This window comes from Mercenaria mercenaria, chromosome 11 (genome assembly GCF_021730395.1).
Source record: "Mercenaria mercenaria strain notata chromosome 11, MADL_Memer_1, whole genome shotgun sequence".
Taxonomy (NCBI): Eukaryota; Metazoa; Mollusca; class Bivalvia; order Venerida; family Veneridae; genus Mercenaria; species Mercenaria mercenaria.
In genome coordinates, this window is record NC_069371.1 from 16,629,292 (window position 1) to 16,648,168 (window position 18,877).

Sequence of the window (18,877 nt, forward strand, 5' to 3'; positions counted from 1 at the left end):
AATCAGTTTGTTTTTATTTTGTATTGATAATTACTCAGGGATGAGTGTCTTATTTTTAATTTTGATTGTTCTACATTAATCTGAAGGCGTGCCCATTTATCGGCAGAGGATGGTGAGGAATATTTAAGACAAAACGGGCACCCAAGTGGAATAACATATCTTCTGAAACCCAGTTAGATGGCTTCGACACATGAGCAACTTTGTGCCCCTAGTGAAACTCCAAACGGTAGAGGTGAGGGGAAAGTAATAAATCACTTGACCAATGAGACCAAACGGAGTTGGGCACACAAATGCTTCAACATTGCTCGAATCCCATTGGAATAATTTCTTAACAGATCAGGATAGCTTAAGTTTTTGTGATAGAGGTTCATTTCAGTCAAAAATGATAACAGACGGACAAAAAATGATCCCAATATGGCCACTCTTAAAAGTGTTATTTGTTGTGCTTTGATTGACCAAGAAATTTTGAGTTGGGAAGGTCTGTTTTTTCAGTTTCTTTCTTTCAATCAATTCACAACCAGTTAATATACAAACAGGGAAAATTGGGGTTACAATACGACAGAAATTATCTTTATATCTACACTACTTATTCGAAAACTTAAACATTTTTTACTTGAATATATGCATTTTGATAGAATATCTGACTGCCGTACGAAAGAATTTACGTTCAAAATGATTTGGGCCCCGAGACAATTAAATTTAATGTGATGGATCTGTCAGGATCTGTGAACAAACTTTTTTTTTAACGAAAGCACTTTGTTTTGGCTCTAGATCTAACATATTGAACTAAACAACTGATAACAAATAGTTTGAAACCGTTATCTGAACAATATTTCTATGTTTAATCCAAATATTTTAAATGAATCCCCGTGCACGTCTTACAAGTCGGGCAATATCACTTTAAAACAGCAATAAAACCTGTTTTTCCGTTATCATTCCTGACCGCGTAATCACAAAAAAAAAAATATTTTCGGAGATTTTTACGTACGTGCGGCCGGGTGATTTTTTTTTTCTTTTTCTCGGGAATGAAATCATTGATGCGGTAGTTCCGACGAACGACAAATCAATTTGGTATGGCCTTAGAAATATATTATTGTGATTGTTTTTGCACTGTTTATGAAACCGATATCTACTTTACTGTAAGTATTACAGCCAGATAAGTAAATATTCATGAGGAATGACTCCAGATGTGTTATCAGTAGTTAAATGGACACCATTAGAAGGCTCGTGGGACACATTTAGGAGGACCTTGATATTAACTTGGAAATATATTTTTTTGTGCACTGTTTATGAAACCGATAGCTACTAATTTGCAAGTACTACAGCCAAATAACTAAAGATTCATGAAAGATGAGTCCACATTGTTAGTAGTAATTAGATGGACACCATGAAAATGACTGTGTGACACTGTTACTCGGACCTTTATATTAACTCAGAAATAATTATGTCATGATTTAAATTGCTTGTACACTTTTTATGATATCACTATATAGTGAACTGTAAGTATTGCAGTAGTTTCACTTAGGAGAATCAAACTTCATTATATGTATTTAGATGAACACCATTGAAAGAGTATTGGACATGGTTATAAGAACCTTTAGATTAACTTGAAAATGATTGGATTGTTTGTCCACTGTTTTTTTTTTATTCCAGTTTCTTCTTAACTGTATTAAAGCTGGATAAATAAAGTTATGTGTATGATTAGTCCACTTTTGGAAATAATATGTAGATAAATACCATTTGAAGGAAGGACCACAGGACATTATTTGAATGACAGTTATATTATATTTTTATGTAGGGTGAGTCCACTTTGTTAGAAGTATGTAGATGCATACCATAAGAACCATGGGACATTTGAACAGATGTTTGGCCCCAATACCAGGTTGGATCTGAGCAAGATGCCCATGAAATGTTCCAGTTAGTGATGGACAAGCTTCAAAGGTATGTCATACATCTGCATTAGTCTTATGTATCATAAAATGTTTGAAGATCCCAGCAGTCAAGATATGCTGTTGTAAAGCAACTATATACTGTTTTGTTTCTAATCATACGTGGCTGTTGCAGTCTGTAAATTCCTTATGTTAATTTCAGTTTGCAAAACAAAAACAAGCATTCGAGACTCTACTATTGACTTTGTTATACCCCTCCCCTCTTAACACACATAGAGAAACAAATGTTGTGGTGTATACTGGAATCAGCTTGTCTGTCCATACATAGACAAAATTTTGAGTGTGTAATAACTACGTATGTGTTGACCATACAGCGTTCAAAATTCATAGACAGATCCTTCTATTTTTGGAGATATATTTCCGTAGTGGAATAGATGATCCCTATTCAATAGTAGGGAAATAGGTCAATATTCAAGTTCACATGGCTCATTTGACTGAAATGTTTCTGTTCACAAGGACCCAATTACAGCTGATCACAATGTATCCTTTCAGTGAAGTAGATGTTCCCTTTTCAATTTTTGATCAAGGTCACAGGTTATATGAAACTAAACACATTGTGTTGTCCTATATGTATTTCTGTGTTAAAGCCATTTTGTGCAGATATGAACCAGTTCCATTAATAACTCTTGTTTTTCGTGTACTGATATTGCAGAGTATCTGATGGAAGAGACCTGTATAGTGACACATTTGAGGGGGAAATTGAAAGCACAGGTACAATTCCATTTCTCATATTTCCCATGCAAACAGTGGAGTATTCGAAAGCGGACTCCTGTTTTTACATGATTTCTGTTTTGTGTTTCTGTTAATACAAAAAATGAAACTAAATTTCCCTTACACTTTTCAGTATGTTGTGGTTATTGTGGAGCACTGTCTGTAAACAATGAGGTTTACAATAACCTGTCATTGTCTATAAAAACGTAAGTTGATTACAATTAAAAGTATCCTGTATATACTAAAATCATGTGTAGGTTGATTGTGAAACTAGTTATAAAGCAGTCACACTGGACACCTCACTCCCAATAGTATCTATCACGACAAGGATAGAAGGTAGCCTCCCTTTTAATGTTGAGCGCCAAAGGAAGGAGATAATGGTTAATGTTTTAAGCATGTGTTGTATGACAGTGTCGGGTATTGAACCCAACTCTCCCGCAATCAGGCGCTTTGCCACAAGGCTATCGATTTTGTATATAGAATTAAAATCATTTTGAACCTTAACACGTTAATTTTTCTTTTGTATAAGCTCATGCTAATTACTTTAAGTATATACATTTTTCACATTAAATACATGCAGTTGCTACATGCTCATCTTGTACTATCAGGCACCTAAAATAATCAAGTATCAGACACCCATATGTGCTGATCTTGTTTAAAATGTGCTTGTATTTATAATATTTTATTACTGCTTTAATGTTGTAGAACATCGCAGTGCGACAGTCAATTTCAGACTTCTTCGCTGAAGAGCAAATTGAAGGATACTTCTGTCGAAGGTATGGTAATTTAACATGATTCAGTAAAAAATGAAACAAAAGAAACCTTGAAATGCTTACTTATGCCCAATTTAAGTGGTACATCTTTCTAAAATGAGGTTTCAGCTTGACTATTTGAAGAATAATGAGAGCTATACTCACTAGTCAGTGTGGTTTTTATGCTATTGTATGTATCCTATCAAAGGTATTCACTTCAGGCTTTGCATACTTACTTAAGATGACAGAATTCGCACATATGACAAGTCACATAACACTATTGATGATACTTTAGGAGTAATTTAAGTTTTTGATAAAGTCCAATTTCTTGTTCATTATTTAAGACATTTCATTGTAAGTTGGTATACTTGCTTCTACTGACCTGTTGTATGGTTCTATGTGAACTGCTGCTTACAAAAGAAATGCTGATATTGAATTGAAACATTACACAAGTCATTGATGTTTTACCAGATTATTACATGTATATGGAAGTACTCAGAATAGCATAGTTTTTGAAGGGTCGTTATAATGATTAAAAAGCATATAGTAGTTTTACTTTTTATACAAACACACGAATAGTAGAGCATTGGCTGTCTTACAGACAGGTGTTATTTCTGGAACCAATGGTAGGAATAATAATAATAATGTTGTCACACTTTTGACCAACTGGTAGTATTGTGTTTGTTTAATTTTTTTAATATTAATGAACTAGCTTCCAACACAGTTGATTCCTTATCACAGACTGATGTCATGAAGTGAGTTATAGAGAATAACAGGTTACTGTCTTTTGAGAAAAGGTTTCTCAGACTCGTCTAGATATGAGCCGTGCCATGAGAAAACCAACATAATGGGTTTGCGACCAGCATGGATCCAGACCAGCCTGTGCATCCGCGCAGTCTTGTCAGGATCCATGCTGTTCGCTTTTAAAGCCTATTAGAATTGGAAACTGTTAGCGAACAGCATGGATCCTGACCAGACTGCGCAGATGCGCAGGCTGGTCTGGATCCATGCTGGTCGCAAACCCATTATGTTGATTTTCTCATGGCACGGCTCATATGGTCCTGGAAGGAGCGAGGCTTGCCGAGCTCCTTCCGGACCATATCTAGCCGAGTCTGAGAAATCCCTTTCTCAAAAGACAGTAACCTGTTATTCTATTTATCATGCCATAATTTATTTATTTTTATCCTACCATTATGCGAAATAAAGTGCAAAAATAGGAGTGGACCAGATTTTGCTGTTTTTTATTTTATTTTTTTTTGTTCAAAATGAACTTCCATGGAATAAAATCAACGGTAGATGAAACGGTACTGCCTATTTTTTCTGCCAAGCGGCGTTATGGAGTGTGTATTTAATTCACTTCAAACGTTTGCTTGGTGAGAATGGGTGTCCGTCTAGCAACTGAATTTCGGATAAAATTCAACTTGGGAACAAATTGAAATTATTCTTTCGTGTTCAGCAAAACAGAGATGTGGTTACAAAACACAAGATTAGAATTTGTTGTTTCTTCTGCTTTTTTTATATTTTTGGATTTTAAAGACCTATTTCAGTGTCGTATGAGGGCGTAATAATTTTTAAATGCAAAATGGACACACTCTGATGTCCTTGGATTTAATCATAGGTTTAAACAGTGCAAAGTGTTCTCAAGTCACTGACCTGAGAAAGCCTGCTTTTCTCAGACAGGCTTTATCAGGCAGTTGCTATAGTAATGGCATGATAAATACACCTCCTTAAAGACCTAGATTCACTACTATATAAGTGCCCCCCCCCCCACCCACCCCGCCCCCAAATCCAATATACAACTCCCATCTTATCTGCTGCTTATCAGCGATTATGTAATAGCAACTGATTAGATAGTCATAGCCTCTATGCCGTCTAAACAGCTGATCGCATGTATTGACATGCTGCCGTTTATATAAATAAATAAATAAATAACAGTAACAGTACCAATAATAATTATTATTATTATATTACATTATAGGAATATAAAAGATACGGCAATAATATTGAAAATGATAATGATAATAAAACACAAGTATAGTGAAAACTTCCTGAGTTCTTTGTGCTGACAAACAATATTTTTCGATTTGGAAATTGATTTTCATATATTCATGTAATCAACATTATTTGAACATAAAATTATTGCGTTCCATCTATACTCAATTTTCATCTTCAGTATGTTGCCAAAAGGGACTTTTTCATACTTTGCTTTGTAACTTTGAAATTCACATTCTGTTTTCAATTTAGATAAATGTTATTTACAGTAAGCTTTAGATGAGTGAAAGTCACATTTTTCAGAAATATCACAATTTTCCAGACAGAATTTGAAAAAATAAAAACTTGCATGTTTCTTTAAGTAAGTTTCTCATTATTTCATTATTGTGAAAATAAGTTTCTGATTATTCTATTATTGTGCTTGATCAACACATATTTTTCTTTACATAGAAATGCCAAAAAAAACTAGTATAACTTTAAAAGTTATCAATTATTCATTAATTTGAAATAAATTACATCGTTTCCCCTTCTCACTAATAGATACACTTGTAAGGTAGACTGACTTTCCAATAAACAATGACCCTTGTTTATTGGAGCCATACTGTGATGGTCATTAGCCCCCAACTGTGCTGGTGAAGACAAAAATCCCTTGGCCCACTGCCAAAATCTAGGCCTTTAACCAGAAATTAAGACTTTTTGTCAGTTACATACTTCTTTTCAAGTAAATATTTATGCAGCATAATTGGTGTTATCATATACATTATCAGCAAATCCTTTGGGTGATATTTATGCATCACTTTAATGTTTTTCTTTGTCATTTAAAATGAACTGTTATACCAGTCTGTTAATTGCATAGTAATATATAATTTTTTCAATTGATAGAACAATTTTCTAAATTAATTCTTTTTCATGCAGAACTGCTATTGTCATTGCAATTAAGTGTACGGTATATTAAGTTCATGACCTTTGCAACGAAGTAGTAATATTTCTTAGCAATCTTTCTAATGATGTCATTTCAGTTGCCACAAGTCTGGGACTTTAAAGAAACTGAATTGGATTTTAAAAATACCAACAAATTTGATTGTCCACTTGAAAAGGTATTGGTTATGAATGTTTATCTACTGATATTAGAGAGGACTAGTGGAAGTGGGTGATATGTTGGCTCCAGCGCTACTGGCAGAAAAAAGCACTGTAGCATTATCAGGCCCTTGTGCACGGTTACCTCAGTGGTAGAGCGTTTGTCCCTCATGTGGGGGACACGTGTGGACCAGGTTGAAAACATTTCCTATGGTGTTTAGTCCAAAAAATTTATTCTCTGTGGCTATCACCCCAGACCTCTGTCCCAAGAAGGGAAATTGTAACTTCATTTGGGAAACTGGTATTCTGGTATTTTGTGTGACTTGCCCAGGGGCGGTATGTGATCAACTAACCGCCCCCAAAAATGTCTGAAAGATTGTTGAAACAGGACATCCAGCTTCAAAACAAAATATTGTTACATACTTCAGGAAGCATTCAATAACAAACAAAGAACAATTTTGGAACACAGATTTTCCTAAGCCATACCTTTTTTGTTGTTAGATAAAAAAAAACTGGCAATCTTCTGTTAACCTAGAATATGTAAATATTGTTTTCAGTTATGATCAACATAACCATATATATTTTGTGAACATATCATTTCAGATTTGATGTCCAAAACTTCAGATGAAAAAAGAATTATAGACACCTTGATATTGACGAAGAAATCCGTCTGAGGTTGTACGTAAAGCCTGATATGAAAAATGTAGGTGAAAGCATAGGATTGAAAGAGAAAAATATCAGATTGAATTAAAACTATTCAATTTGCTTGACAAATTTTTGCATGTTAGTTTTAATGATATGTGAGTGAAATTACGCAAGTTGTATATATAAGATCGATGAAAATATACAACGATTAGAATTGTATATTCTTGCTTAAATTACCATTCGTGATTTTGTAATGAGATTTGATAAGGCAAATCTGTTTATTCTGTTTATCTTTTATGAATATTTTCTTGGAAAATCATGTCATGAGATATATGCAATGTCTTTGTGTCAAATTTCTTTTATCTTCTATTGCCTGTGAATTTGTACAAAGAGTACCTTGAACATATCTTATTTACCATGTCATAAACAATAAATTTAAAAACTGTATGTCCTAGCAACGATCATACCATTTTCTGTACATGATGATTATAAAACCCTTTAACTTATGACCATCTTACTGTTTAAAGGAATCGAAACTATGATGTACATGTATTGTATTATAATGAAGTAAAATATATTGTATAAGTATCAATGATGAGATGACTGATACTACCCCACCGTATTTCCTCTTCACTTGTGAGTTTTGTAAAAAGTCAAATACTCAAATACTATTCTCAATATTTTGCAGATTCTGAAAGATAAAGGTACTCTTGCTGCAGCCGTTGTACATTATGGGTCGCTTTCCAGGGGCCATTACTATTGCTTTGCTCGCGCCGGTATGCAGTGGTACAGGATTGATGATACAAAGGTAGGACCTAAGTGCTGGAGTTGTAATGGCAAATCATTACAAATTTGAAATTGAATCACTCTTGTTAAGCCGCTAATCTGGAACAGTCACTTAGATTGATGCATGGCGACTGCTTTAAAGACGTGGCCAGAGTAAAATGACCGGCTTTGACCATTTGACATCCTATTATCAGTACCTACTTGATGCATTTGAAATATCTTTATTTAAATTATTTTAAATTTAGTTATCTGAATTTATTTTTCAGAATAAATGTCTTAAGGTTTTTTTAATGCCATGTTTACCAGATTTATTACATTTCAGGTGACCAAAGTGAAAATGACGAAGGAAATTTTGGGAGACGCATACATGCTATATTACAAGATGCTTCCCCGTCCATACATTAATTAGCTGCTACATACATGTTGAACATTGTGCAGACATTTTGTATAGGGTTCATTTGTATTGACGTTTTGCAAAAAATTCCTACCAATTTCAAAAATGGCCTCCTTTTCTTTTTAGTGTATAAAACAACTTTTCTTCTTCATGTGTGTTAACTCTTCATATATCAAAATAACATTATTTTATGTTACTCCTTTTTATGACCATTTTTATGCACCATTACCAATATGTGCACTTAATCTAGTCACTATGCAATGATTTTAAAAAATGGACGTATTATCTGAACAACCATAGCGGGCTGATGAGCAGACGGACATTGTATGTGTACTGTCAATTCAATAACTCAAAACAGTTTTAATCTGATTCTGACAGAACTTGCTGAAAATGTTTCAGGGCATGAGATTTTTGTCAAGCTCGATTACCAGGCCACCTGAGTTACACACCTTGATATATTGAAAATTGACTTAAGTATGTCGTGTCCACCCTCTTACTTGAACATTTTTTTCATCGATCCTCACTAAACTTGGTGAAAATGTTTGTTGGCATGAGATTTGTTTGTTTGTTTTGGGTTTAACGCCGTTTTTCAACAGTATTTCAGTCATGTAACGGCGGGCAGTTAACCTAACCAGTGTTCCTGGAATCTGTACCAGTACAAACCTGTCTCTCGCAAGTAACTCGCAACTCCCACATGAACCAAAAGGTGGAGACTAATGATTTCAGACACAATGTCGTTTATCAAATAGTCACGAGAACATACGCCCCGCCCGAGGATCGAACTCACGACCCCGCGATCCGTAGACCAACGCTCTTACCTACTGAGCTAAGGGGGCGGGCTAGTTGGCATGAGATTTCGGTACATGTGTTACGGTGTGATTAAAATATGCAACATCGTACAAAGAAGATGTGTTTTATGCTTATTTAAATCCAGTTTTTGGTTAAAATAGATATTGGTATCAGGCACTGTGTCAAAACAATTTAGAGCTATACAAAGGAGTGCTTATCTAAGGGTTTTTCTAACAGTGTCCATAATTCTTATGGTGACCTTATATATGTACACAAGACCAAAATGGGGGTCACATTACCTGCAGATGTGCTTATCATTCTGCAATACGAATAGTAAAATAGATACTGGTAAAATGCACAAAATACAGACTTTTACAAACACACATTGGTTAAAATGTGCCTGTAAATCCGCAGTAATTAGAGAATGTAGATATTGGTATCATGCACAATATACTGGCAGTTACAAACATGCATTGATTTCATAATCTTAGGATCCTTCAGTCTCTGTTCTCCTTTCTGTGGTGAACATGTATATATGTCTCACCATACGTTAAAATGCGCTTATCATTTTGCAGTACTTACAGAGAGTAGATATTGGTATCATACACAATATACAGCAAGTTACAAACATACATTTGATTGATAAAGTTACGATCCTTCTAATAGTATCCGTAGTCTTCATATGGTGACCATGTATATATGTCTCACCAAACACATGAAATTGCATTATCATTCTATATTATAAACAGTAAAATAGATACTAGTGTCATGCGCAATATACTGACAATTACAAACATACATTTTATTGATAATTTCATGATCCTTCCAACAGTGTCCGTTGTCCTTCCTATGGTGACCATGTATGTATATCTAACCGAAAAGGAGTAATATCCCACGAAACTGCACTTATCATTCTGTATTACAAACAGTAATATAGATACTGGTATCATGCACAATATACAAATAATTACAAACACTCATTGATTCGATAATCTTAGGATCGTTTTAAAGTGTCCGTTGTCCTTCCTATGGTGACCATATATGTATATCTATAATAAATAGTATATATCCACACGAATCACTGCACTTATCATTCTGTATTACAAACAGTAATATAGATACTGGTATCTGCACAATATACAAATAATTACAAACACTCATTGATTCAGTAATCTTAGGATCCTTCTAACAGTGTCCGTTGTCCTTCCTGTGGTGACCATGTATATATCTCTCACCGAAGAGGAGTCTTATTACACGAAACTGCACTTATCATTCTATATTACAAACAGTAAAGTAGGTACTGGTATCATGCACAGTATACAGACAATTGCAAACATCCATTAGATTGATAATCTTGGGATCCTTCTAACAGTGTGTTTGGTCCTTCCCATGGTGACCACGTATACTAGTATTATGTCTCACTAAATGGGAGAAGTGTTACGTGAAATGTACTTATCATACTGCATTACTTGGAGAAGGTACATACTGGTATCATGCACAGTATACAGACAAAAACAAACACTCATTGATTCAATAATCTTAGGATCCTTCTAACAGTGTCCGTTGTCCTTCCTGTGGTGACCATGTATATATGTTCTACCAAAGCGGAGTCTTATTACACGAAACCGCACATATCACTTTGTATAACAGACAATAAAATAGATACTGGTATCATGCGCAATACACAGACAATTACAAACATACATTTCATTGATAATCTTAGGTTCCTTATAACAGTGTCCGTTGTCCTTCCTATGGTGACCATGTATATATCTCTCACCGAAAAGGAGTAATATCACACGAAACTGCACTTATCATTCAGGGGCCACAATCTCAAAAATTTATTCGTATCGTAAGTTAAGGTATGGTTTACGATAAACCTAAGGTAAGACTAAGGTAACGTAACGTCTTCAAACACCTCTTAACGCCCTCGTAAAGCGCGCGTAACTTAAGGTATTGTAAGTTAGTTACGATATCGTAAGTCATGGATAATCCATTTAATGACGTCATTTTCGAACAACTGCGCGTGTACCTAATAGCCCACTAGCTGTTTATTGCTTAACAACACGGGAAAATATATCCACATTAAGTGAATTTTAACGGTGGTATATGTTTAGGACATGTATTTCTTTTTTTTTTAAAGATTAAATTATCTCGAGCGCACGGCATATTTTCTCGTGCGCACGACATCTTATCTTAAGCGCACGACATAGTTTATTTTAATTGATTTTTTTTCTATAATATACCCAATATACATTTACATACCTCGTGAATGTAAAACATGAATTATAATGCATGTATATATATATATATTCAGCAACTACAATATGACATTTATCTTCTTGAAATAATACATGTAATATCAAGTTATGGAAAAAAGGAAAACAAGTGCTATTAATATGTGTTTATTTCTTTGTTGTCGTAGTGCATGCGTGCACGTGTATGTGGATTTATTGGTAGTCGTTGTGTGTGCTGTGTGTTTGCGTGCGCGTACGTGGGTGCGTGCTTGCACATGCGTTCTTGCGTATGTGTGCGTGCATATGCGTGTTGTTTGTGTGTATGCAATTATTTTTAATGGCTGTGGTGCTGAGGTCGAAGTGAGACTACCGGTTATAGAATGTAGATGTTTTGAAAAAAAAATGTCTTCAAATTAGGAACTGACCAAATTTTGCGTTGTGAACATTTCATTTATTTTCCGTTATAGTTATAAATATCATTCTGATAAAAAATGCACCGAAAATTCAGCGATGGCACAAAGGAATAAGTTTAAATCCTTGACAAAATAAAGATTAAGTATGTAGGCTTCGCCCATATATCAAAGAATTTCTCTGTTTCGCCATTATTCATGCATCCAATTTTATAACTTTTCTGACTATTTGCGAATCAGTTAAACTGCATTTTGTTGCTATTCTAACATGCAGTAAGCATGATTATGTTTTAATTTTGACGAAAGGACGATCAATTATGTGCACTGCTCCCCCAAATAATCTGATAAACTTGTACTTGAGTTTAAGTTTATACTAATTTGTTTTAACTCGATTGTAATGAAAGCTACAAGCTTATTGGAACCACTCTCGAGTCCGCTTCCTGGAAAACCCAGTACTGGTGTCATATGAGAAGTCATGGTCGTGACCCCAGTGGGGCTCGAACCCACGATCCCTGGATTGAGCGGCCAACACCTTATCTACTAGACCACGGCTCTCCTTTGTACCTTAGGAAACTTTAAATAAAATCTGAATAGGCAGGACACTAATTATCTACTCATCCATATATTTTCATTGATGACCTGAATACACAAAAAGGCCCTAATAAAATATAGCTAAGATGTCGTGCGAACGAGATAAGATGTCGTGTGAACGAGATAAGATGTCAAGCGCACGAGATAAGATGTCATGCGCACGAAATAAGATGTCGTTCGCACGAGATAATATGTCGTTTGCACGAGATAAGATGTACAATTCACGGGATAAAATATCGAGTGCTCGAGATAAGATGTCGTGCACACGAGATAAAATGTCGTGCACTGAGATAAGATGTTGTGCTCTCGAGATAAAGATGTCGTGCGCTCGAAATAAGATGTCGTGCGCTCGAGATAATATGCATTAGTATTCCAGGATTCCTTACAGATACTCCCCCACATTATGCAGAAGTGGAAAAGGAATGAACTTAGATGTACTGTCTTTAGCAAATCATCACGGAAACCATGAACGCCTCGCTCGGTATTCGAACCTACTTTGAGGTCTTGTGTATTCTATCTGTTAAACTAGCACAGTCAGGGATGCACGTGTAGTGTTCTGTATGAAAATCAGTATACAATGTATAGTCTTGTGCAGTGCAATTCCTTTCGATGTTAGGAATTCTACTGCTGGCAGTCCGAACCATAATTCAGTCTCACCAGTTATTACAGTCCACGGGTAAATGTCTACGATACAGTAATTCCGTGATAGGATATTTCAACCATATTTGTGATATACGTACCTCAAAGGATACAAAATATGTATGTAACGTGTATCATACCGCGCTAAATTTTCAATGTGATTTTTAAAAAATTACTGTTACAGTAACGTTTGCGTTTTTTCCAACACCATTTGACGAATAGCATCCGCCAGTAAATTTATACCGCAGTAATTGTCACAGTGGTAAAAGTCAACATTTAGTTGAATGTACATTTTACATTCTTATCATATCAAAATACAGCCGGTGCCAATTACCAAAAAATAGTGTTACAGGTTGATTCAAACGGGGCCGTTTGAGCTAAAGCACAGTCCTAACAATTCAAATGCCATGCAAATCTGACAAACCGTTAAAACGATAGCCCTGATGAACAAACGGACAAACGTTAATGTATTTCCTTCTCTGTGAAATAAAAAAAAACTGTGCGTTTTATCTATAAAAACGGACTGAAAGCACTAAATTTGTTCATCTATATGAAATATATTCATGTTCGTTGACACAAACGAACGGAATGCCAACTTCAATAAATATTTTTACGACAGTTTCAGCGTGGTACAATAAGAAAGAAACATATTCACCTTCAGACAGGCAGACATACATTTTTTTTTATACACTACAAGAACGTTAAGGGGTGGATTTTTTAGCCTTAACTTACGAGGACATTTACGAAGTTTCGTAAATTACGAGGCTTTCGAGATAGAGAAAATATCTGCTACGAATACCTTACGAACCCTTTACGAACATCTTAGGACTTAAGGTACCTTCGAGATAGTGGCCCACAAACAGTAAAATAGATACTGGTATCATGCACAGCTGACAGACAATTGCAAAGCTAAAGCGCCCGTGCTTAATAAACAGGTTCAATCCGTCTTTAGTCCAAAATCACAAATAAACCTAGCGTCATACTGCAAGATGAAACTCCAAGATATCATAGACCAAAAACAAATATCACCATCTGAAAACTGTCAAACTGTTCCTATAATGCCAAACATCCAAGCAAGTGCTAATGGCGTAGAAAAGCTCCTATCAAAACTTAAACCTCATAAGGCATGTGGGCCTGATAAGATTAAACCAATAATTCTTAAAACACTATCCAAGGAACTGTCACCAATCCTTGAAATCCTTTTCCAAAAATCTATTGATGAAGGATCCGTACCTTCTCAGTGGAAGACTGCAAATGTAGCACCAATCTACAAGAAGGGTGCCAGGTCAGACACAACCAAGTGTAGGCCCATATCACTGACATGTGTACTTTGCAAAACACTGGAGCATATTGTTTCCTCATAAATTACTAAACATTTTAGAAAACTTGGCATTCTGTACTATCTCCAACATGGTTTCCGTGAAAAAAAATCCTGTGTGACCCAACTAATCATGCTGGTAAATGCTGGTAAATGACCTTGTCAAATCAGTGTACAACAAAAAGCAAGTTGACCTGTATATTAATGTAATAAATATTGTAAAAACTTTATTATAATTACCGTATATATAGCTGTGTACAGTATATGGAAAAATATCTGACTCTTCTCTGTGGATTATCCCTTATCATGTTCTATTCTGTTATTAATTGTTCAGTGAATCTGGAATACTCTATGCAAAAATATGAATTACTTGGCTAATATAAGATTTCAAGTCAAATTTTATAATTATATTCTCACTGACACTGTTATTTATTACCCAATCTATTTGTTTGTATGTAAATGAGCTAGGTGTATTGTTTTTGTGCCCATAAATCAAGGTGTGTTCACTAATTTATAAGCAGGCACCATTAAAATGACCTATTGACACCCTAGAAAGGACCTTTACATTATCATAGAAGTGCATGCCTCAAATTGTTTAAGCACTGTAATTTATTACCCAATCTATCTGTTTGTATGTAACTGAGCTAGGAGTATTGTTTTTTGTGCCCATAAATCAAGATTTGTTCAAAAATTTATTAGTATGCACCATTAAAAGGACCTTTGGACACTCTAGAAAGGACCTTTACATTATCATAGAAGTACATAACTCAAAATGTTTTAACACTATTATTTATTACCCAATCTATTTGTTTGTATGTAATTGAGCTAGGTGTATTGTTTTTTTTGTGCCCATAAATCAAGGTTTGTTCAAAATTTTATTAGTGTGCACTATTAAAAGGACCTTTGGACACTCTAGAAAGGACCTTTACATTATCATAGAAGAACATGACTCAAAATGTTCTAACACTGTTATTTATTACCCAATCTATCTGTTTGTATGTAATTGAGTTAGGTGTATTGTTTTTGTGCCCATAAATCAAGGTGTGTTCACTAATTTATAAGCGGGCACCATTAAAAGGACCTATGGACACCCTAGAAAGGACCTTTACATTTTCATAGAAGAACATGACTCACAATGTTTTAACACTGTAATTACCCAATTTATCTTTTTGTATGTAACTGAGCTAGGTGTATTGCTTTTTGTGCCCATAAATCAAGGTGTTTTCACTACTTAATTAGTGGGCACCATTAAAAGGACATATGGACACTCCAGAAAGGACCTTTACATTATCATAGAAGAACATGACTAAAAATGTTTCGACACTGTTATTTATTTCCCATACTCGTTAGCCTCTCTATAGGTATCAGCCCACGTGACTTTTCGGTGACGTACATGGGTATAATATTGAGGTAATTCATGTAATATTTTTGGTAATAAGTTCCATATTTCTAAACCGATTTTGATAAGATTGAAAATGTAGAAGACAAGAAGACGTCCGCTTTCTACCAATGTCTGCTAGACATCCTGAAACCAAGTCCCTATGTACACGTATCCTACAATTCGGCGAACCGTTTCAAAAGAGTGTCAATGATTCATGCAGAGGAATAATCAGCTGTTGCTTATATACCGAACAGCAAAAAGAAGAAACTATCCAGATGTATAACTGGGGTATATTGTAATAATAAAAAAACACATAAATTTATAAATTTGACTTGTTTTCTATTTGAAGAACTTCACGTGGTAAATTTAAAGAATCAATCAACCGTGAAGTCAGTAGTTCCACAATAGCTGTTTTGCGCGAAATTCACGTGCGCGTGTAATTAATGTTTTTCTTTGTGAAATTTTATAGTCATTGGAAACATTGATGATTGACTCACTCGAAAAGCAAAATAAAGTTAAAAAAATATTGATGGCTGCATGGCACGACTGAATCAAATTCAGCGCGACCGCGCTATTTGAATGTTACAGTGCAACAGACGCGCAGAAGATAAGGCCAGAATTTCGTGCAAAACGGCTATTGTGGGATTAATGACTGCACGGTTAATCGATTTTTATTTAAATAACACGTGAAGTTCTTCAAGTGTAATGTAGTATGAAGAAAATAAGCAAAATTTATAAATTTTATTCATTTATCAAATTAAGAATACCCCAGTTGTACACCTGGATAGTTTCTTTTGCTGATCAGTATATATGGGGATGAGGCAGTGTTGACCGAGGTGAAAAGAAAGCCGGAAAAGGACATCGGACATTATGCTAGGGATTTTGCCCAAAGTTCAATGCTATTTCTTGACTTCAGTAGCTGATAGTTTTATATAACAGCTTCAAATACTGATGAATAAGTTATATTCCTATCAAACTGTCACAAAAAATAGTTTTATTACATATTTGTTTTCTTGAAATTCGAACAGTTTGTAATTAAGGGTCATATTTTTGAAAAATTTAAAATGTGTATTTTTAATTAAAATAAGCATTGGTATTTAAGGTATGTCTACTATGAAATATTTTAACACAATAAATAAACTGATACCATGCAGATCATCAGTTTTATTGACATTTTTTAAAATAAACGAAAAGGAAAAAATAAAAGTGGAACAAAACTTTTGGTCCCTGACTGTACTTCAGTTATTTCCACCCGAGTGCCCATAATAACACTGATGCATTGATCATATCCTATTGTTTTTTTTCTATGCATCTAATTGCTATACTCTATTTATATACATGTACAATACTGACCGGGCGTTATGTGGAGGATTATTATTGAATACATGCAGTGTTGTAGCTAGTCATACATAGCGTAGTTGGCCTTTTTCAGTTGAAACGGAGGGTTGCAGGAGACTGCCAGTTCCACTGTGCGTTCACGATGCCTTACTTTTAGCATTTTATATGAGTGGAACAGAACTTCACTAGCTAGTATCAACATTTATATGGGGGTGTCTTGGGGTGTCTGTGTTAGTTCTTTGAGGTTCTTACTAGTATTTCGGTTGGCTTCGAAATAAGTTTCAGACGTGTGCGCGAATTGATGTTAATTCCGGGGATGTCAGTGTTAGTTCTGGGCGAGTCAGTATTAGTTCTATGAATGTCAGTGTAAGTTCTGGAAGCAACTGGGTTAGTTAATGAGATGGTGTCTGGTGTAGTTCTGTTAGGGTATAGGATGTTGGATCGAATAAAAGCAAATGTTGCTCTTAAAATGCATTCTATGTTCGCTTCAACTGTGTCCTACAAAAGGTAAAAAAATGCATCTAAGTGGCACTATTCCCATTGAAGTTCGTCTGTATTTCTTTGTCATGTTTACGTTAAAGACACATATGTAATATGTCGAAGCCACTTGCTTGGTTCTTCACTTACGACAGATGCAGTTGTCTCAATCCTGATGACACTCAATCGACGGACTTAGACTGTCAAGACGTAACAGATCTGATTGAAAACTTCATAAGATATACTTATAACGATCTGTCTGCTTTCTAGCTTGACCTTCTATGCCCGCTATTTATTTAGTTTAGTGTTCTCTGTGCTTGAAATATTTACAAAAATGAATAAAGCTGTAGATATGTAAGGTTTAGGAAACACATGCAATAAGTGTCAAATATTTATGTAAAAATTTATTTGCTGACATCCTGTACGTAGTTTTTTTTTCAATTTTAAACACTTTCCCACCTGTGACCAAGTGTCATTTTTGCAGCATACATATATAATAATTATTTACAAAGGCATGTGAACTATTTTGTTGCGTCACTGGGGGGAAAGATGTTTAAAACGTAAAAATAATTTATGTTGATAGTTTAATAGAAAAGAGAATGAGAATGAGAAATGTCTACAAAATATTATTTTTTGTTCATAAACTTGTAAAATGAAGTCGCATTTATCATGATTGTAACTATCGTAACTATGCAATTTCAGAAGTCTATCTCTATGTCACTTTTTTCCTTATTCGGATAGGCAATCTGAATAGGAAAATGTCCGAGGTCCTTCACAATTAATGCATATACATGTTCTAAGTAATCAGCACACCGGTAACTTAACAAATGAGTATATAAGTTTTAAAAGACCGGAAATGGGAACATGTTTGCACAGATACATTCATGTCTAAAATTAAACGGAAATTGTTTCGAGCAGGGATGTCACATGGTCAGACAGGATTTTTATCTATAATTTTACAGAATTTATATAACAATAGTTGCCTAATAAAAGTGTATTGAATGACCCTAGTAGTTAACTCTTGTTCTGTCCTACGCACACATTCATTTTATGTCAACATTTCTGTTTCAGTAGTATTGGTCCAACTTGTTTCAGCTACGATATAAATGGGCTATATTTCAGACAGTTCTCTCGAGTTTTGCAATATTTATTTCCCTTCACGAAGCTAGCCTTCATTTTTGGGATCAAAATGTTAGAGATGTAATAGAGATAGTTAATAAAATTAAGTTTTAAGGACACTTGTCATAATTCTTCACACATGTTAAGGTTATAAATATAGCAATAATGCAAAAAATCTTTTTTATCAGTGAACAGAATTGTTAAAGCATTCTCAGAAATTCTTGTCCTTTATGTTAGGGATGACAAACAAAATGGTGGTTATGTACTGCTAT

At 34.7% G+C, this 18,877-nt stretch overlaps 1 protein-coding gene across 1 annotated transcript in view; it reads left to right on the top strand.

Moving 5' to 3' along the window:
- The first annotated feature begins 1,324 nt into the window (after positions 1–1,324).
- The window catches only part of LOC123531356 (sarcoplasmic calcium-binding protein-like), a 124,949-nt gene continuing 107,396 nt past the window's right edge, over positions 1,325–18,877 (top strand). The window contains exon 1 of the mRNA XM_053518643.1: positions 1,325–1,328. The gene's annotated coding sequence lies outside the window, so the exon portion shown is untranslated. The remainder of the gene's footprint in view (positions 1,329–18,877) is intronic.